At 41.5% G+C, this 17,991-nt stretch overlaps 1 protein-coding gene across 1 annotated transcript in view; it reads left to right on the top strand.

The window, feature by feature from the left end:
- The window catches only part of DOK6 (docking protein 6), a 410,764-nt gene that overhangs the window by 212,824 nt on the left and 179,949 nt on the right, over positions 1-17,991 (top strand). The window lies entirely within an intron of this gene.

The raw sequence follows: 17,991 nt of genomic DNA, 5'->3' as shown, positions 1-17,991 counted from the left end.
ATACGTGACCACTGGAAAAACCATAGCCTTGATTAGATGGACCTTTGTTGGCAAAGTAATGTCCCTGCTTTTTATATATAGCATCTAAATAAAGAAGCTAAATCTTAGTTCCTTCATAGTTAATGATACTGTTATATGAATGTACAAACAGAGAAATGAGATTCGAAGCTAGATGAATATCACAACGGGGAGTAAGACACCTAAGACTTTAGAGAAAGGTGTGCATGTGTGTGTGTGTGAGAGAGAAAGAGAGACACACACACAGTATGATCTTGTTTCTTCAACACACTACTCCCCACTTAGCCCAAGTGCTTCCTGTGTTCCTATAAACTTTTAGGTGAAGGTATGGAAAAGAGGATTCAAATGCATTAGGGAGACTTCGGTGACATGGAAGCTTACATCCTACATGTTTAAAAGACGTGTCTGAAAACAGAAGTGTTGGAAACCAGCTCCATGCCTTCAGGGTAATAGCATGTGGCAGTAGAAGCAGTGCGACCACAAGGTAGAAAATGGGATGAACGGGCCACAGAAAGTGCCTCCTCTGACCACAGACAGGGGCAGTGCGAACTGGAGCCTGCTTGTAAAGGCAGTGGTTTGAACCACCCAGGAGAGTGAGAATGAGCTCGTCTTTATCCGTTTGTGCATGTGCGGCTTTGTTTTAGAACCAGTATACAGTGACTTAGAGGCCATGAGATCCTTAAGTTTAGAATCCTCATGAAGCTTGGGACCTCCATTTTTTTCTCTTTTTCTTGTTGAAAAGCACTTTCAAATTTTTGTTTTACCTTTGTCTCCATACACCTAGAAAGGAAAACTATGACCACATTCACATCTTCATAAGGATGTTAGTTTCCTACAGTTTTGTACTATAATAGCTGAGGTAACTATTTAAAAACTAAATTCAAAATGATATTGTGCTGAATTTCAGAATATTTGTAAGTTAAGTGCAAACCGGGCTAACAGTGTGTTTGCTCCTGAAAACAAGCAAACAAACAAAACCAAAGCACATTTTCTTTATCTTTTCTGTCGAGAAAATAAAGGATTGAAAGGATAAATTCACTATCTAACACTGAGTATGATGCTCGCTATGGGTTTATCATATTCGGCCTTTATTCTGTTGGAGTACATTCCTTCTATACCCATTTTATTGAGAATTTATTATCCTAAAGGGATGCTGAACTTGATCAGAATCTTTTTTTCTGCCTCTGTTGAGATGACCATATGCATTTTATCTTTCATTTTGTTAATGTGTTGTCACACTGATTTGTGGATGTTGAACCATCCTGTGTCCCTGGAGTGAAACCCATTTGATCATGGTGTGTGATCTTTGGAATTGTTATTTCATTCACTTTGCCACTATTTCGTTCAGGATTTTTGCATCTTTGTTCATCATAGATATTGACCTGTAGTTTCCTTTTTGTGTGTGTTGTCCTTGTCTGCTCTTGGTATCCGGTAGTGTTGGCCTCTTAAAATGAGTTAAGAAACATTCTTTCCTCTTTTTTGTCATGAATTTGTTACCAAGTTGAAGTAACTATAGGACCTCTCTGGTGGTTCACTGCTTAAGAATCTGCCTGCCAATGCTGGAAACACAGGTTCAATCCTTGTGTTGGAAAGATTACCTGGAGAAGGAAATGGCAACCCACTCCAGTATTCTTGCCTGGGTGGCTATAGTTATTTTTACTAAGGTAGCTGTAGTTATTTTAACAGTTATGCTATAGTTAAGTATTTAGCAACTAAATCTGGGATAGTGTTGCAGTTTTCCGATTCTGTCTGTTTTCGTATTACTCAAAGCTTCCTGTACTTTTGCCTTTTGTTTCAAATAGAAGAGCTCCTTTCAACATTTCTTCTAAGGCAGGTCTGGTGTTGATGATCTCTGTCAGTTTTTGTTTGTTTACAAAAGCCTGTATCTAGATCATGTTTACAGAGTATTCTTAGATGACAGTTTTTATCTTTCAATATTTGAGAATGTCATTCCACTCCCCCCTGGCCTGTAGGTCTTCTACTGAGAAATCTCTAGGGCAATTTCTTTGCATTTACCATCCTTTTTTCTCCTGGTTACCTTTAAAATTCTTTGTCATGGACTTCTGAGAGTGTTCTTTCAGCTCAGTGGACTCATATGTCCAGTTTCTTCCCCAGGTTTGGGAAGTTCTCTACTATTATTTCTTTAGATAAACACACAGCTCTCCTCTCTTCTCCTTCTGAATACCTGTTATCTTAATGTTGCTCTTCTTAATAGAGTTGGATAGAGTTGTAATTTTTTTACATTTTGTTAGCTCTTAATTCTCTCTTCTTCTATCAGTATTATTTCTAGATTTCTGTCTTCAAGCTCACGAATTCTCTCTTCCATATGGTCTTCTCTACTTCCAATGCTTTCTAATGCATTCTTCATCTCACTGGGGTTGTCACCTGGGGCACAGGGATGGCAGGCACCTACACTACGTTTGGGGTCTCCGGTGTCACAGGCTCTGCTGCTACAGGGGAAGAAAGGGGCGAGGGGGTGCTGGGTCATACATGTGTCCGCTGTGGTGAGGTTATCAGGTCCATAGGAGCTGTCCCTGGAGGAATAGGGGGCAGAGTTGCTAGAGCCTCTGCAGCTGTAGGAAGGGGTCATAGGCGCCACAGCCACTGCTGCCGTCTCCCCGTGCCGTGTGCTGCCGCAGCCAGAAGGCTGAAATCGGGGGCACTGCCTCCCTTGCTGCTCCAGATTCTCTGGGGCTGTGGGCTCAGCTGCTGCTGCTGGGGTCCAGCACTGGAGGCACCTCATCCCCTGTTCCCACGGTTCCGCCTCCTCCGTGTGTTCCCGTTCACCCACCTTCAGATGCGCAGGTGGGTGAAGTTTTCCAGCATCCTGGTGTGTTGGACAGAGGCACTTTTGTTACTTTATGGAGGCCTTACTAATTGTTGATTGAAAGGAAGAGACAAAAGGAGCATCTCATGCTGCCGTGATGCTCTAGTATCTTCAGAATAAGGACTAAGAATTAGGCAGTGTGAGGGTGTGGGAATGAGTGCATTGAATATCCCATAGTAACTGGTTGTAAGCACCTCGGTGCCTGGGATTCCGCAGTCTGGAGCATGCACGTTTTCCTTGACTGAGTGCCAATACACGTCTGCTTGTACCTAGACCTGGGCCGTGGAAAGTAATCAGAACAGCCTCCTATTCCCATCAGCAATTGGAAACAGTAGTAAATTCTTTTTTCTTTCTTGGTTTCTATGCAGGAGGTCAAATCCCTGGCCAATTTCAGATGTACAGTATTTTTTAAAACCTAATAAATTGAGAGAGAACATGAGCTGAATTTACTAAAAGAGAGAGAGACAAAGTTTATGCTGTTAAGCACACAGTCCCACTGGATATGATATTATTGGAGCATAGCGTTATCCAGATGGCATAGCCTAATCATTTCCTGGCACCAGAGTGCCCCTAACTTTTCTCATTATCCATACAACTTCCCATTTGAGGGTCTGTGACTGTGTCTCTCTCTAGGAATACAGGCAAACCTCAGGCATGAGAGGGAGGTTAGTACTTTTTCAATACTTGTCAACTCATTATATTTAAAAGGCTCGTCTACATGTAGAAAACAGAAATAGTAACTTTATATTTGTTTTAAAAATAATCACAACAAAGCTGTCACAGAAATACTTTGTGACGATATAAACCAAATCCCTGGTCAGAGCTCTAAAAACTGATGCTCCTCATTGAATGGCCTGAATTTGCACAAATCCACAGTAATGATGAGAAAGGGGTCGTTCGTCTGGGACGTGTCCTGTGTTTGCATCCCTTTCACTGGCAGGAGTTTGCCCACTTCTTTTAAGATGAAGAAACTTGTCAGCCTCAGTAGATACTTTCAGAGCTTGGCAATTAATTTATGTTGCAATGAGGAAATTCTTCTGCATGACTGTCTTTTTTAAATAGTTGAGTCACAGAAAATTCTGACTGTATAATTATAAAGTGCAAGATAAAATCAATCAAAATGTATTTAATGAGTTTAGTAAAGTGGCTTGATAAAAAATCAATACATGGAAATTAAAGACTTACAAAGAAGCAATACATATTTATAAAAGGTAATAAAAACAAATTTACTTATTTGAAATGACACTCTCATCATATTCCTCAAAGTAAACAATTTGAGAAACATACAAGACCTGAATAAAAATATGTAAGTCTCTATAGAATGTAAATTATGTAAGTCTTTATAGAATGTAAATTACATTTTCAGTCAGTTCAATTCAGTCTCTCAGTCGTGTCTGACTCTTTGCAACCCCATGAAATGCAGCACGCCAGGCCTCCCTGTCCATCACCAACTCCCGGAGTTCACTCAGACTCACATCCATTGAGTCAGTGATGCCATCCAGCCATCTCATCCTCTGTCATCCCCTTCTCCTCCCGCCCCCAATCCCTCCCAGCATCAGAGTCTTTTCCAATGAGTCAACTCTTCACATGAGGTGGCCAAAGTACTGGAGTTGCAGCTTTAGTGTCATTCCTTCCAAAGAAATCCCAGGGCTGATCTCCCTCAGAATGGACTGGTTGGATCTCCTTGCAGTCCAAGGGACTCTCAAGAGTCTTCTCCAACACCACAGTTCAAAAGCATCAATTCTTCGGCATTCAGCTTTCTTTACAGTCCAACTCTCACATCCATACATGACCACTGGAAAAACCATAGCCTTGACTAGACGGACCTTTGTTGGCAAAGTAATGTCTCTGCTTTTGAATATGCTGTCTAGGTTGGTCATAACGTTCCTTCCAAGGAGTAAGCGTCTTTTAATTTCATGGCTGTAGTCACCATCTGCAGTGATTTTGGAGTCCAAAAAAATAAAATCTGACACTGTTTCCACTGTTTCCCCATCTATTTCCCATGAAGTGATGGGACGAGATGCCATGATTTTCGTTTTCTGAATGTTGAGCTTTAAGCCAACTTTTTTACTCTGCTCTTTCACTTTCATCAAGAGGCTTTTGAGTTCCTCTTCACTTTCTGCCATAAGGGTGGTGTCATCTGCATATCTGAGGTTATTGATATTTCTCCTGGCAATCTTGATTCCAGCTTGTGCTTCATCCAGCCCAGCGTTTCTCATGATGTACTCTGCATATAAGTTAAATAAGCAGGGTGATGATATACAGCCTTGACGTACTCCTTTTCCTATTTGGAACCAGTCTGTTGTTCCATGTCCAGTTCTAACTGTTGTTTTCTGACCTGCATACAGGTTTCTCAAGAGGCAGGTCAGGTGGTCTGGTATTCCCATCTCTTTCAGAATTTTCCACAGTTGATTGTGATCCACACAGTCAAAGGCTTTGGCATAGTCAATAAAGCAGAAATAGATGTTTTTCTGGAACTTTCTTGCTTTTTCGATGATCCAGCGGATGTTGGCAATTTGATCTCTGGTTCCTCTGCCTTTTCTAAAACCAGCTTGAACATCTGGAAGTTCAAATTATGTTTAGTCTTCCTATATTCATCTGTTTGTGCACTGGAACCCTAATAATCACAATTTAAAAAACAGCACTGATTCTAACATAGATCTTTCAAGAGACACTTGTGAAGAGTCCCCTGCATGAAGTTTAGATGCCCAAAAACCACCAAGGAATGGATTTCCTTTCCAAGAAAAAGTACCTAGGATTAACACTCTGTGTCCCTTGTCTTGTTCTTAGGTAAAGTAAGACAATGAGACAGGCATATGTAAGACAAGAATTTCTGAAAATTCCTTATAAAGTTCCCTTCTTGTTAAAAAAAAAAAAAAAGGAAAGAAAGAAAGCACTGTTGATTTTATGTATCTGTGAATAAAATATAGGGAGTACTACTTCTGGGTGTGTTGTGAACCATGGTACGCTCACAAAGGAGATTAAGGGAAGTGACAAAGGTCAGGATACCGCCTGCCCCAATCGTGGACTCCAGGTTCTGTTAACAGAGCATCTGCCCCAGGGAGTGGACAGCAGTCCAGTCATCTTTTCCCCATCCCGGCTGAGCCACGCCAGCCCTAAACAGAAAGGAGCCGTGCAGAAAATGTCTGAAAGTTGCTTGCTATGCCTTTAATATGGAATAATAGAAAACTGAAAAGACTTTCACAAGTTTGTGTCTTGGCTTCTCAAATTTTCAGTGATACTTTGGTATAAATGGATCAAAAATGACCATATCCAGTGAAGGGGAGAAACCCTTGTTATCCAAGGAGTATAAAGTTTCAGTTAAGTAAGGTAATAACTTGTACAGATCTGTACAACAGCGTGACTGCAGTTCATGAAACTGTGTTGTACACTTGAAAAATTAAGAGGACAGACCTCTTAATAAGAACACAGTGAGTGCTCTTACCAAAATTAAAAAAGGGAAAATACTAAAAAATAAGAAAAATTTGGATAAAGACAGGGGAGAAGAAGAGACTTGTTCCACTCAATAGCAAAACATATTAAGAAGCCATGATTATTATAACTATGTTTTGGGAGTGGTGGAGTAAACAAACAGACCAGTGTCAGAGAGGGCCAGAAGGAATAGTCCAGAAAAGATGCATGAATATTTGGAACTTGGTTGAGGATATATGTGAGGAAAAGCTGTTGATTTTACTGTAATGTTTAATCTATAATTTATCTAGGCATTGGATTCTAGATTGACAATAATTTATCTTATAATTCTGAAGACATTTTTCCACTGCATTCTTGCTTGTGATGCCGCAGCTGAAATAGCCATTTTTGATAGGTGATTGTTGCTTGTGGCATACTTTTTTCTCTCACTGAAAGATCTCTGAGTCATCTCTTTATATTTGGTACTCAAAAAGGGAGCTTGATTCCTGCCTTTCATCACTGGAAGTCTTTAAATATTATTTGACAGTGTCTTCTGGTATTTTTCTCATGCCACTGATTGATAGTCTAATTATTTCCGCAGCTTCTAACTCTGCCTCTCGGCCAGTTTGTTTTACTGTCTGTAAGGTGTTGACGGGCTCTGCTGTGCCTTCCAGCCCCTTCGTGGTTCTTTCACCTCTGCTGTTCTTGGCTCCTCTGTTGTTAGCAGGGGGCTTCATAGAAAAGACGAGTGCAGATGTTTGTACATTTTGTAATGGGAAGTCTTCTGTAATGATGACTTCTATTTCCTCTGTGAAGTAGGACAGAGATTCCTTTGTTGATCAACAAAGGATTGAGAAGGCAGTGAGAAGGGCTGGCACTCATCTCAGAGGTGAGGTGGAAATGAATCACAGAAATGAGAGCTCGCCCCACGGATGAATATAATGTATTAATATAAGCTACTTGCATAAGGAAAGAATCCCAAGCTGGGATTAGACTCAGAGTTTATCCAGAAGTGCTTACTGCTGTAGAATTTTGAAGGAGGCAAAACTGAAACAGTGTTTTTTGTTCAGACACTTTAAGAATAGCAGGCTTATAAGATTTCCAGAGGAGAGAAAAACTTTCTGAAGATGAAATTACAATAAAACAGTACAAACCATATGAAAAAGTCACAATGAAAAAAAGTCAGCTGATTGAAAAAAGGTATATTAGCACCCTAAGAACCAGAAATAATAGGAAACGTTTAAAAAGAATCTTAAATATTATACTTGCATTTAAAATAAGTAAGTATGATAAACAAATATACATCACATCAGAAGAACATAGTAATATAAAAACAGGGTGTAGACAAAATAAACCACTAGAATTTCTAGATATTTTTTAAGTCACTGAAATAGAAAGGACTGAAAAAATAGACTGAAGAGATTACAAGTTAATTAGAAGATGAATCTGAGGAAGTTAAGAATGCAGCACAAAATACAAAGAGACAGAAATATTAGGTTATGGGACATAACTTTCTTTGAAAGAGAAGGCGAATATCCAAAATATGCTAAACATACATCTGACAAGATTTCCAAGAAAGAAACAGAGTGAATAGGAGAGAGCCAAAACTCAAAATAGCTGAAAAAAAAATCTCAGAGCTGAAGAAAGATATGTGTCTTCAAGCGTTGACATCAGACCAACTTATGCAAGATTAAATATAAAGCCAAAAAATCTTAATAGCAACACCCCCAAAAAAATCAGACTACCTTTAGCAAGAAATGGCAGATGAATACATGACCTCAATGTCAGCAGCAAGACACCAGAAAAATATTTTTTAAATGCTGGAGAAAAATAACTGTCAAAATGTCATTCAAGAGTGAAGGTAGAGAGACATTTTCAGAAATATGAAAACTGAGGAAATGTATTAACCTGACACTTCACAGAAAGAAGTACTGAAAATGTATTCTTTAGGAAGAAGGGAACTGAAAACAGAAGGTCGCACGGCTCAGTGATGAGGGTGGCTAAGGACGTAGGTGCCAGAGCCAGCCGTGCTGTGTGGCTAAGAGAAAACTCACTCACCTCTCTGTGCTTCAGTTCCTACTATAAAATAAACATGAAAGTGATCATAGCAATTGCATCACGAGTTTCTTATGAGAGGGAAACAAGTCGGTACTTGCAAAGCACTTTCACATGTTAATAGTATTAATACAAGTCCAATAAATGTTGACTAAGAATATAAATAAACAATTGCTAAATTTGGAGTAACTTCAATATAAAATGCTAAAAATAATCACTATTTTAGGACTTTAAGGTAAGAGACTTAAGCTACAAATGTTGGAAAATAATACGGTTCAAAGAGGAGAGGAAATTATTAAGTGTTTTACGATCACTTTTTTCTAATACACGAGAAGGGATGCAGCTAATGCTGTCGGATGGTGTGGTCTCCACACCAGCAGTGTAGTAGGGAACTTGTAAGAACTGCAGGTTCTCAGGCCCCACTTCAGAACTGCTGAATCAGGACCTCTGTGAGTGGGAAGTCCAAGAATCCACTGAACAAGCTCTCTGGGTGACTCGAAGGCTCAGCAAAGTCTGAGAAGCTTTGGTAGAGAAGAGAGCAAGGAAAGGTGGGTGGGGAGGGGGGAGTTTGAAGTGGAAAACTTGAAATGGTTGATAAAAATCCAAATAAATGTAAATATCTACCTCTTTTTTTAAAGAGATACCACATTGGTTTGAAAAATCTGGTTATATGCTGCTTACAAGATAAACACACACAAAAGTTAGGTCCCAGGTGATAGAAACAAAAGGAATGAGAAAAGATGAATTGTACCTTGTTGTTCAGTCACTAAGTTGTGTCCAACTCTTTGCGATCCCATGGATTGTAGCACGCCAGGCTTACCATCTCCAAGAGCTTGCTCAAACTCATGTCCATAGAGTCGGTGATGCCATCCAATCATCTCATCCTCTGTAGTCCCCTTCTCCTCCTGCCTTCAATCTTTCCCAGCATTTGGGTCTTTTCTAATCAGTCAGCTCTTCACATCAGGTGGCCAAAGTATTGGAGTTTCAGCTTCAGCATCAGTCTTTCCAATTCCCTCTAGTTCCCTTAAGGGGATACTTTTTCCTACTGTGACCATTTGAAAACATATTACAAGCAAATATACAGAGTTTTAAAACTTCCTTCGTACTCTGCAGTCGAATGGTAGAACTCTGTACATGTTCAATCACCACATCTGGTTCTGCTGCCCCGGAATTCACACAGAAAGGGGCCTCCTGGCAGCCTGGGCTCCCGCTGCTCCAGCTCCCAACACCATGGGTCCACTTCCACTTTCTGTGCTTCTGACTTTTCAGAAGAAACTAGCAATATCCAGGCTTTCCTATTACAAGAGGTGATTGTTTTAAAAAGGAGGCAGGGTAAAGTATTAAAAAATAGGGTCCCTAAGAAGGAGATGAAGTGACCAGGAACACATGAGAAAGAAGGCTATACATGCTGTTATTTTGCAAAAGAAGATAATCACATAATGGTACGTGTTTCTGCACAATGCATTCCTTTGTGTTTTTATTTAAGAGTCAATTCCCTGAGAAACTATGCACAGTGCTCACATTTACCAGTGGAATTTTGTCAGTTAAGCCACCTGAGATAAAGTCAAGGGCGCTGTGGACAGGAGCAGGCCAACCGTTAAACTCAGTGACCATAGTAAGAGCCTCAGACAGCGGTAACACGCACTGCCTAGAGATTTACAGCCCTGGTGTGTCTGGGCGTGTCTTGGAAATGGCTAAAGGGACCTCAATCTGGGTAGACCTGCAATTACTTGCTAGGAGACTATCTTTCTGGACATTGAGTAAGTACCAGGTTTTAAGCATAGTTGGATGAACAGTCAGAAATCCCATGTTGTGTTATAAGCAGTGAAAGGTAGAACTGAGTCAGCTGATGTGGAGGCTCGGGGTGTATCCCTGACGTGTGAGGAGGGGAGGGAGGTGCCTCTGCTGTGGAGTCTCTTCACCCTCAGCACATCCCCAGGTCCACTTGGGAGTGGCTATTTCGTGTGTGAGAAATAGATGTGCAAGCCGCTGGCTGACAGGAAAGGCCCCAATGGACTTCCTTCCCAAAACTGATAGTCGTTCAGCCGGGTCCAACTCTGCCCGCCAGGCTCCTCTGTCCATGGGATCCTCCAGGCAAGAATGCTGGAGTGGGTTGCATTGTCTTCTCCAGGGGATCTTCCCGACTCAGGAATCAAACACCAGCCTCCTGCACTGCAGGCGGATTCTTTTCCATCTGAGCCACTGGGGCAGCCCTGAAGGCCACTTTTAAATCTCTTCTGGATGTTTTTTGTGCTTCTGAGACAGACACTGTGCGTGAAGGGAAACCAGTTGTTCATATCTGGGGACGTGAACTTGAATCAACAGTTAAATGTTGCTTTGTAGGGTAAGAGGAGTAGGATGCAGTGTCTCTGTCTACCTGAATAAAAATTAATGAATGGAAGATTAACACCAGCTTGTAAGTTTTGACTCCAAAATACAAATCTCAAAGAGGCTGGCATCCTCTCTCATTGTCTGTTTTAAGATGGAGCAAACCAATGCAGGAGGCTGGCGTTCGTGGGGAGTTTGATCCTAATGCAATCACTAAAATAATTTCATGTTTCTCTCTCAAACGATATAATCATCAGAATTAAAATTTCAGGAAGAACCTCCCTCTAACTAATAGTCTCTTCAATAGATGATTTTGGGAAGACTAGACAGCTATATATATATATATATATATGTATACATATGTATATATGTGTGTGTATATGTATGTGTGTATACGTGTGTGTGAATATTATTCAGCCATAAAAAATAATAAAATCCTGCCATTTGCAATAGCGTGAATGGATCTCAAGGACATTGTGCTGGGTGAAATAAGTCAGGCAGAAAAAGACAAACGCCTTATGATCTCTTATATGTAAAATCTAAAAACAAAACACACAAAAAACCAAAGCAAGCTTGTAGAGGGAGAGAACAGATTCACGGTGCTAGACATCCAGGTTGGTTGAGGGGGTGAAAAGGTAAAAGAACAAAAAGTGGAGCCCCTTCCCATTACACTCTAGAATAACAAGTCAAAATTCTCTCTGTGCAGTCGTTGGGATAATGGTTGTAAAATTTAGCTTGTTTTTATCAGAAAATATCAAAATGTAATATAATTAGTGATCATCTAGTTAATTTTGGTTTTCTTGCCTAAAATAATTGTTTATTAAATTATAACCTAAATTTACTGGGTTAACTTTTAAAACTGAATCAAAACACAGAGACAGTGTGAAGGAAAACTAGAAAGAGTGCATAAAATACGTGATAGATGGTCATCAATCACCCCAGGCTGTAAATGCACATTACAGACGTCTTCTTACTCGTTTGTCCGAATCAGAATTGCACTCAGCTCGTGACCACTCTGAGAAGCTGACTTCTGGACTTAGCACAGAGACAAACAGTAATAGGAAGAGAAATAGCTAGCCTATATTCAACCTAGTTCTCCTAAGTAAACCCAGGATTGAATCCCCCCAAAGCATTTTGATTCAGAATTCCAGGAGCAGATCTGTTTTCTTTTCTCCTTTCTCCCACACTCTGACTTGAGACTCACGTTTTATTCAGCATGTACTTTTAGGTACTTGTTAAATGCTTGATCCTGATACAACTTACTGCTTTCTTTACTGTCATTTCCTGTAAAGAGAGTCTTTCCTTGAAAATGTTTTTTTTCTATTTTAACTATATTCTCCAAATTTTAAGCACTCTCCTTCTTGTTTATTTGGGTCTTTTATCTTCCAGTCTTTGTTGAGAGATGATTTCTTTAGAATAGAAAATATTTGTGTACACAGTTTCACATTGATTCATTCTAACCAAACCAAATTTTGCATGAGTGTGCATCAGTTGACTTGAAACTTTTTATCATCAGGTGGAAAATCTGTACTTTAGGGAAAAAGTCAACTGTGATCCATAAATAAGCAAAGTGGTAATAATTTGAAAATTAATCTCTTGTGCCATGTCAACATAGCATTGTTCTCTCACCAACTCTACAATAATCAAACAGCCATACTAAACATATTGCTACAAAACCGACCTTCAGCCGAGTTAAAATAGTTGCTTTCATAGAAATACTTACCTGGGACAAATGAATTTAAGCAGTAGGGTGGATCCAGCTTTCAAGGTGACATTTTTCATCTTAGTTCAAAGCTAATGAAGAAAATGAAAGAATGAATGTTTTTTTTGGAAACATTCCTAAGCTGCTCGGAAATTATTTCACGCTATCTCCTTGGAACAGTGTTTCGGTTCTCAAGTCACTTAAAAGATAGTGCAGTTATTAACAAAGACAAGAAAGTGAAAGCCAACTTGTACCTGCAGATATGCTGGGCAATGTCGCCCTTAGGGACTTGGCTAAAAAGTGGAATGGATTCAGCCAATCCCTTTGGCCACAGGGAAATCCCTAAACCACGCTGTACTCAGAAGCAATTTTGCATTCACCCCATCCTCCAAGTCCTGCTATGCTCTGGGTCCATGCCTTCCCTAGTTTTATTTTAGGATCCCGCGAGAGAATTTAAAATTCACAAGTCAGTTGAGCATAGGAAGTCTCTTCAATCTAAAATCCACCTGGGATGTGAAAACAGACGCCAGTGAGAGATAATAACCGATGGTCCCTGTGTTATCCTCAGGTTCATTATGACAGTACAGACACATTGTGGAGCACTGCTGTTTGGAAAATGTTTAACTAAGACATTCTGAAGATGTATGGAAGACCCTTGAGAGTCCCTTGGACCCTGATGCTGGGAAAGATTGAAGGCAAAAGGAGAAGAGGGTGGCAGAGGATGAGATGGTTAGATAGCATCATCCACAAATTGAACGTGAATTTGAGCAAACTCCAGGAGGTAGTGGAGAACAGGGGAGACTGGCATGCAACAGTTCATGAGGTTGCAAAGAGTCGGACAGGACCTAGCGGCTAAACAACAATATTTCCAAAAAGAATTGGGAGTTTTGCTATCGTTTCCCCCCTGAAACAGTCATGTGTTTTGTACTGACTGAAGTGGAGCTTTTAATAAATCCCAATCTTAATGTCAGAGAATATTTCCTGATCAATTTTGTCTGTTAAGCCTCTCTATTCTTATATAAACTCTCTTTAAACTCTTCATAGTTTAAAGCACCATTTTATTATATTTTCTTGCTCCCTATTAAGGAAATTACTTTAAGCAAGGATATTTCCTTTTTTGATCAGAATGTGACTGGGGAACCTGCATGGAACCAGAAGAGTGAAGAGTCCGCATTCAGGGGGGTTGGTGTTTTCTCTCAGTGTAGCTTCCGCTGTCTCTTGTCAGGTTGCCCTTCCCATCTCCTTCCCAGGTCACTTTGGTCTTAAAATCCAGGCCTGCCAGACTTTGACTTAGATCGCAGCTCCCTCTCCCCGGCTCAGGCTTCAGGGAAGATGGGGCGTAACCTCTCCGTGGTCTCCTCGCCCCCACATTCTGGCTTCACTGTAGTGTTGGGTCCAGAGAAGAAGGATGGAAGCAGGGACCCCACCACCTGTTTGATCGGCCAGCATGGGAGCCGTGGACACTCATGGTCTCTGAGCTGCAGGGTCTGTTCGGGTGGGTCTTGGGAGTTCTTCGAGCAGATGGCCACCTTCCTGCACTCCACCGCCAAGTGTCCCTTGCTGACCCCTGCCAGCGACCACCGCCAGGGTGTGTGCAGAGCTTCCTGTCCCTGGATCTCCTGTCTAGCCAGCGGGCAGCCTCTTAGACCTCAGCAGGGTCCACTTGGGACACACTAAAGTTTTATCTTTGCTGTCCATTGTCTGAGAATGTCTGTCGGCCTCCAATGCCGGCTTTGGGTCTCTTTCCAGTCCTTCTCCTCATACAATTGACAAGTATGTAGAACAGAAAATTCAATAAGGAGATTCCGAGCCCAGGAGTGGAAACAGCAGCTTTAGCCACTAATATGTAGGAGAGGTTGTACACCACGGATATACAGCCTCCCCTGGTACATACACCCAGAGATGCACAGAAGCACACCCTCCCTTGGCTTGAGTGAGGAATGGGGTGTGTGGCGCCTCCCTTTCAGAATTAGAGGAATCTCCATGGTCCTCTCTCTAGGCTGCCAAATCTGTACTCAGATCGTTGCCCTTAGTCTCTGTAGTGGTGGTTTACTCCAGCATGGGTATCAGGAGGCATTGCAAGCAAAGGCGGCCACTTGGTCTTACATTTCTACCTCTAGATCATGAGTGAATGGATGAGAGAGTCATGGATCTCTTCAGAATGTTTTCAGAATGTGAGGATATTTAACTATTTTGAGTTGGTAGCTTTAGCTGAATCTAAGCATAAGAGGATTTTCAATCTCATTCACTGGTATTATAAAGTTTACTTCAATAAAGAAGAACTTTTTGTGTATTTTTGGTGCCTTTTTAGAAAATTAACTGACCATATATGCAATAGGCAAGGGATAACAAATTCTCCGCTGGCCAGGATGTGGAGAATAGGGAACCCTTGTATACTGTTGGCAGGAATACAACTTAGTGCACACACTATGGAAAATAGTGTGGAAGTTCCTCAAGGAATCAAAAATAGAGCCATCACATGATCTATATTCCTGCCTGCTGGTGCTCAGTCACTTAGTCATGTCTGACTCTGTGTGACCCTACGGACTGTAGCCTACCAGGCTCCTCTGTCCATGGGATTATCCAGGCAAGAATACTGGAACGGGTTGCCATTTCCTACTTCTGGTTATATATCTAAAGAAAAAGACATCATTATCTCAAAGAGATATATGTATTCCCCTATTCATGACAGCATTATTCACACAAGCCAAGGTATGGAAACACCTAAATGTCCATCGACAGTTGAACAGATAAAGAAAATGTGGTACATGTGTGATGGGATATTATTCAGCCTTTAAAAAGAAGGAAGGCCTGCCATTTGTGAAAACATGGACCTTGAAGGCATTGTGGTAAATGACATAAGCCAGACGGAGAGAGACAAATACTGCACGGTATCACTTATGTACATTTCCTACTTTTTCTTCTTTTCCTCTCCCCCACCCAGTTGCTGAAGGCTACTTCTTCTTTTTGGCCTTTTTTTCCCTCCCTGAAAGGCTACATAATTGGAAGACTGTCCACAAAAACCACTGTTGATCCTCTAAACCCAGCGTGTCCCTTTAAGTCACATTAACCTTTTATATGATGTCTCTTCATCCTTTACATCCCTTCCCTGTAGATCATGTACCCAGTTACCCGGTCCTTCCTTAAACCTTCAGGCTCTAGCTGAATTTCATCTTTCCAGTGATTGCTCCACCTCACCTCCGTCCTCTTTCAGCAGCCCTCCCCCAACCCCCCTGCTTTTTCTTGGTTAATTCTTGGCAGTTCTTGCATTCTCTATTTTGAGACTTCCTGACCCCACCGTTGAGCAGCAAATCTTTCCTCATTATTTTATTTCTTAAGCTTCAAGCAGATGTAATCACATCATGTTCCATCCAGATCTACATACCCTCCTAATTTTTCACAGATCACATCCCCTTAAATTAATTTGCTTGCTTGGAGGATTTCCTGGTAGAAAGGAAGAGACTAATTGGCCTTTGTTGTTTGTTTTGTTGTTCAGTTTCTTACATTAAAAAGGACACCACATGTAGCAGCTTAAACCAACACAGATTCATCATCTTAGAATTCTGAAGGACAGAAGTCTAACAGCAGGCTTACTGGGCAGAAACTGAAGGGCTGGCAAGGTTGCATTCCTTTCTGGGAGCTCTGAGGATAACACAAGCCCAGGTTCACTGGGGCTGTTGACCAAGTACCATGCCATACTCTGAGACGCTGTCAAGGCTTCCTGTAATAAATTGCACTCCGCCAAGAGAAACTGTCTCAGAGCGCTGTGTGGTTTCTGTCACAGTCTTCCACAGCTGATCACAGCACTGGCCACCCTTCTGTATTCCAACACACAATTCTCCTCTTAAATGTTTTCCTTTCTGCTCCCAAGTACTTCATGTTTGCTGCATAGAAAGGAATTGCTTTTGGGCCTTTTGAGAACGTGACTAAGACAAAAGCTCTTTTTTAGGAAAAAAAAATTTTTTATTGAATCATTCATTTATTTGTTTTTGGCTGTGCTGTCTTTTAAAAATTATCCACTCATTCATTTATTCATTGTGGCTGTGCTGAGTCTTCATGCTGCACGTGGGCTTTCTCTGGTTGAAGTCCATGGACTTCTGTTGCAGTGGCTTCTCGAGTCTCAGAGCGCCAGCTCTAGTGAGCATGGGCTCAGTAGTTACAGCGCACAGGCTCAGTTGCTTCATGACATGTGGAATGTTTCAGGACCAGGGATCAAGCTATTTTCCTTGCACTGGAAGGCAGATTCTCAACCACTGAACTACCAGGGAAGTCCCTCCACATTTATTTATTAGTTTCCATATCCAGGTGCTGCACCCACTCTAGACTATATCAGTGTCTCCCTCACTCCAATCTCAGAATATATTGGTTGGAAGGACAGACAAATAGCTCAGTAGTATAAAGGCTATGGGGCTTCCCATGTGACTCAGTCAGTAAAGAATCTGCCTGCAAGACAGGAGACTGCCTGAAATACAAGAGGCCCAGGTTCGATCCCTGTGCCGGGAAGTTCCCCTTGGAGTAGGGAATGGCAACTCACTCCAGTATTCCTGCCTGGAAAATCCCATGGACAGAGGAGCCTGGCGTGCTAGGATCCACGGGGTCGCAGAGTCAGACATGACTGAATGACTAAACCACTATACCACCTCATAAACGCTATGATAACAGTAAACACAGAATGAAATGGAGATGTAGAGGAAAGATGTGAAATCCAAAATTGGGTCTGAAGGAACCAAACAAAGAGGGATCTCTTAGAAAATGGAAAGTTCTGCATCTCCAAACTGATCAATCCTAGGGTGGACTTCAGCAGACAGGGCTCATTTCTGTGAGCTCAACCTGCTTCTTGTCTTTACTGAAGCGAGCAGGTCAGTTGTCACTGGCTTCTTGTCTTCCTACTACAGAAAAAGTAAGAGAAACAGAAAAGTCCATAATGCATCCACAAGCCCAGTTAAGTAACAGTTCTGTTCAGTTCAGTCGCTTAGTTGTGTCCGACTCTTTGTGACCCCATGAATCGCAGCACGCCAGGCCTCCCTGTCCATCACCAACTCCCGGAGTTCACTCAGAGTCACGTCCACCAAGTCAGTGATGCCATCCAGCCATCTCATCCTCTGTCGTCCGTCCCCTTCTCCTCCTGCCCCCAATCCCTCCCAGCATCAGTCTTTTCCAGTGAGTCAACTCTTCTCATGAGGTGGCCAAAGTACTGGAGTTTCAGTTTCAGCATCATTCCTTCCAAAGAAATCCCAGGGCTGATCTCCTTCAGAATGGACTGGTTGGATCTCCTTGTAGTCCAAGGGACTCTCAAGAGTCTTCTCCAACACCACAGTTGAAAAGCATCAATTCTTCGGTGCTCAGCTTTCTTCACAGTCCAACTCTCACATCCATACATGACCACTGGAAAAACCATAGCCTTGACTAGACGGACCTTTGTTAGCAAAGTAATGTCTCTGCTTTTCAATATGCTATCTAGGTTGGTCATAACTTTTCTTCCAGTAAGCAAGCGTCTTTTAATTTCATGGCTGCAGTAACCATCTGCAGTGATTTTGGAGCCCAAAAAAGTAAAGTCTGACACTGTTTCCACTGTTTCCCCATCTATTTCCCATGAAGTGATGGGACCAGATGCCATGGTCTTTGTTTTCTGAATGTTGAGCTTTAAGCC

This window comes from Bos javanicus, chromosome 24, assembly GCF_032452875.1.
Source record: "Bos javanicus breed banteng chromosome 24, ARS-OSU_banteng_1.0, whole genome shotgun sequence".
Lineage (NCBI taxonomy): Eukaryota > Metazoa > Chordata > Mammalia > Artiodactyla > Bovidae > Bos > Bos javanicus.
The sequence above is the reverse complement of the archived record's forward strand: the minus strand, read 5'-3'. Positions and strand labels throughout refer to the sequence as shown.